Here is a 4,647-nt window from a genome sequence, read left to right as displayed (position 1 = left end):
TTGACACTATGATAAGCATGTTTTGAAGATTCTAAAGTACTTGGAAGGAAATTCTGATTAAATTCATGGTTTTTTAATGTTGATTGTGCATCTTGAAATAGTAGTTGTGCATTTAACTTCATGAGATAAGGTAAGAAGCATGTTTGAAGTTACTTATAATGTGTGGTGTTTAAGCCATTAACGAAAAATTTGATTCTCCTTAAAATTAAAATAATGAGTCTCTTGAAAACTATGTGACTTTTAGGATTTGGAAAGCATGATTGTAGACTCACTTTTAAAAAGTGAAGGCATGTCTAGCTATTGTCCTTGTGTGTGCCTATAAATTTTAAGGCTTTTCCTGAAAATGATGCATGTTTATGAAGGCTAGTGATAAGCTAGAAAATGAAATGTTGTGAAATGGCTTCCTATTGTTGTGATGTGTGTGGTGTGAATTACCATTTTGACTTCACTAGGAAGGATGTGTGAGCATGGAATGATTAAAAGTTGAGAAATTCTCATGTTACAGTAAAGTTGACTTTTGTGCATTTGCTTGGGTATGAACTCATGAGACATATAAGTGTGTTGAGGAGAAGTACATTCCTAAAACATAACTAAGCATGCTATGGTTGAGTATGGCCCCATGGCATTATGCTTAACTAATAAGAATCCATTTTCAACCTATTTAACTCAAGTCTTTGTGCATTGAAGTAAGAATGCCTGATTGTTTCTTGAGTGTTGTTGAATCTACCTAAGTGTGACGTAAAGATGGTTGCATGATAAAATCTTAATAAAGTTAAATGTAAAGACTATGTTATGATTAGGAGAAGGATGTTCCTCCTATGAACATGATAAGAGACTATGTGTTAGATGCGTTAATGAGTGATTGAATAAAGGTTTTGTTTGCTTATGTTGCGTTGAGTGCTAAATGGTTTGAAGTTATGTTCCTTGTAAGTTTGGTGAACTAACTTCTATATGATGATTTTATGAATGTTGTAAGCTGCTCTATGATTCATTGAAGTCCTTGTTGTGATTAAAGTGTTTTAAGTGTCATTCGAGGATGAATGTTCCCAAGTGGGGGATATTGTAAGGCCCCCAAAACGAGTTAGGGTGTATAGACCCTCACTTGTGCCTATACGCTTGTTAACATTTTAATTAAGTTTCTTAAAGTATGCATGGGTTATTGGAATTCAAATGTCAAGGGATGACCAAGACGTTCGACGACTAGTCACCTAAGGGGCTTATGTGTGTGTCATGAGCTTATGATGTCCTTTTAAGTAATAATGATGTCTATAGTCAGTGTGTTGATTTTCATGAACTTTAGAGGTCAAACGTCCAAGAACGTCAATGACGTTCGAAAGTTAGCCCTTGAGACGTTCATGTGTGTCTTGAGTGTGCCTTGCATGTTTGGATGTGTTTTACCTGTTCATTTTGGGAGAAACTTTCATGAAAGGTATTCAACATGTTAAGGTGTATATTCACGTTGGAAACGTCCGGGTACAACTCTCCAAGGACCCCGCAAGAAGCCCTCAAGAAGGACCCAAAGGCTATCGAGACACTGCCTTGGCAGTGTCAATCGACTGAGCCAAACGACACCTCGTCAGTTGACTGACACCCCATCGGTGGGGTGTCGTCGTTTAAGACTTAGACTGGTGAAGGTTTAAGGAATTTGACAAGCCTCAGACCCAAACGACGACAAACAAAACGGTCCATTGATGGACCTACTGGGTGTCGATGGGTTGGATGTATTTAAGTAATAAAAAACATGACAACCCCATTCCCAATTCAATTCACACAAATTAGACTTCCCTCCAAAAATGTTCTCTCTAGAACCTTCGTTGAAGGTGAAGCTCAAGAACAGATTGGAGCTTAGAATTCCATAGGTTCTTCATTAAGATTTAGATGTTTTCTTCTACGTTAAGGTATGTTGATCCTTCATCTCTAGTTATCCTTCCATCTAGAAAGTTAATCTCAAAGTTTTCAAAGATAAAATATGATCAAATCTCTTCTTCTTCAATCTAGACATGGGTTCTTTCTCAAAACGTTTTCAAAGGCTTTCTTATGATTAATTGATGATAATGTATTGGTTTTAACGTGGAATTTAATCCTATTGCATGATGAACCCATGTCCCCATTAACTCTCGTTTCAGCCTATATATGTGCATTGTGATCGTGACTTTGTATTGATTGAATTATGATTCTAGTATGTTGAATTGCTTATATCTACTGCCTAGTACGTGTATTAATGATGAATTATGTCATATTGGATCAATCTGGATTGATGCTTTAAGAACATGATCACCATTTCTTAGTTATTGTTAAGTATGACATTCACTGTAACATTGACTCTATTATGCATGAATGTTGAATTCGATTATGTATGGATAATTGTATCTACTGCCTTACTTGGATGTTATTGATGAATTGTAAATGAGTGATCCATGTGGATCAAGGTTTGATTAGCCTATCTTCTTCTATCTTTCATGGATTCCTAATGTAGCATGCTCACTATAATCTTGAGTTTATGGCAATTGTAGTAGGATTTTTGTTTAGGTTATGATTTCTTTAACTACTGCCTTATATCGATGTTGTTGCTGAATTTTGGGTATGAATCATTCATGATCAAAGTAAAGGAGTCTTGGTAAGGATTGATATAGGTGCTTCTAGCCTATAGATTGGATGTTGTAATGTACATGATGTAATCTTAATTCTAGGGTAGATGAAGCATGAGTTAGACTTGCTTATTATGTACTTAGCTACTTCGCTAGATCGATACTATTAATACAATATGATTGATTGTCAATGCAAGTGAATTTGGTTAAAGATCTATGTCCTTCTACTTTCTAGTATGTTGATAATGTATTGTACTAGTTTGTAGTATCGTCTTGTAGTGGCTTATGTATGGTTTCATTTATGATTAAAGCATATTTAGCTACTCCCTTTATATTAATTGTTGATGAAAAAGGAGTATTGATCAAGGATGATCAAAGGGTAAGAAATTGGTAAGAATGGCTTTTCCTCTCTATTATCTAATAGTATTGATAGTTGATGAAGCCTTGTATGGCATTGTGTGATATGGTACACTTATAGTGGCGGTTTTTACTTTATTACCAATATATATATGTGATGTGAAAATTGCCTTGAAGGCAATTACACTATGAATGTGTGTTGGTGACGATCACCCTATGTGAAGTCTATGCCTAGTTAACTATTCTAGCTATGATATAGGTTGTACGGCTAATGTTATGAGCATGTCAATGGTCATGTTGACTTTATGTATATGTGCTTCCTATGATAACGCCTTATAATGTTATATGTGAAGTAAAGTTAATATAGGTGCATAATGATTAGAGCTTACCCGTAATGACCTTGTAAGTCTTGAATAAATGAGTCTTATGATATGCAAACCATTCTATGATATTGTGTGATGTATCATTCACTAGGATGACTTGATAGGTGTACTAGTATGGGCAAGGGTATGAAACCTTGTCTATGTATTGCACATGTGTACCTTGATAGGATAGTTTCTAGGTTGGTCTTCTAAGTACATGCATAGGATTGCATGAACATGTTATGAATATGACTTATATGCTATGATGTTAAGTCTATGATATGATGAAGTATGGATGTGCATAGTGTCTTGGTGTGTTTATATGAAAGTATTGCTCGTATAGTTATACATATAGGTTTATGCATCGATATATGGACATGTGTGACATTTATGTGTTATGTGAAAGGTTTTCTCACATAAAAGTATACACACACACATGTATGATAATCTAGTCAATGTAGAGTCCTTTAAAGGTGTGCTCAAGTGTACCCTAAACTAGATAGGTGCTTACATATGCTATGTCCATGTGAAAGGGTTTCTCACACGATATAGGTTGATAAATTCTCATCTATGACCTATGAGCTAAGTGTATGAGGATATGACTAACCTAAAGCCTACATTTTATAAGCAATGTTAAAAAAAGACTTTTTAATAAAGGGAACTTAGCTTAGCACTGAGTGAACTTGACAATGAAAGGTGTTGGCTTCCCTTGGAGGAAGATTCACCATTGGGTTCTCATAAAGTGTTGACTTCCCCTGGAGGAACATTCACCTATGGTTCCACATGAGGTGTTGACTTTCCTTGAGGAAGATTCATGCATGGTTTCACATGAGGCTCCAATGCTAATGAGCTTTGTAGAGGGTTATGTATATATCTTAGTTCCATAAGCTACCACATAGGATCTAGAAAGTGAATTCACTTAATATGCTAGCATGTGTTAATATTCTACCTTGGCTAGGTAAGAACACATTCCATTGGTGTAAGGCTCTACAACACAAAATTCCATGTTTAGCACCCATGGTCTTAGTGTCGGTTAAGGCTATAGTTTCCATAAAATAAAATGGACAATGGAAGTAGAGTAAGGACCCTAACTAGGATAACCTAAGGGTAGTTGCTTAGTGTAGGTGGGAGTATGGGACTTCACCTATGCATTGCATAAGTGGCTCTTGAGGGAAGTCCTAGGAAGGTTTTCTAGTGCATGTGTCTATGTATATGTTCCTTATGCATGACTTTGTAGTAATTGTCTATTTGTTGTGATGAAGTGCATGGTATGAGTCCTAATGGATCTATATGATGTGGCCTTGTTCTTACATGCACTATGTTAGTCTTGATGACTATAT

Source organism: Solanum pennellii, chromosome 9 (genome assembly GCF_001406875.1).
Source record: "Solanum pennellii chromosome 9, SPENNV200".
In the NCBI taxonomy this organism is placed as follows: Eukaryota; Viridiplantae; Streptophyta; class Magnoliopsida; order Solanales; family Solanaceae; genus Solanum; species Solanum pennellii.
This window is presented reverse-complemented; position numbering follows the sequence as displayed.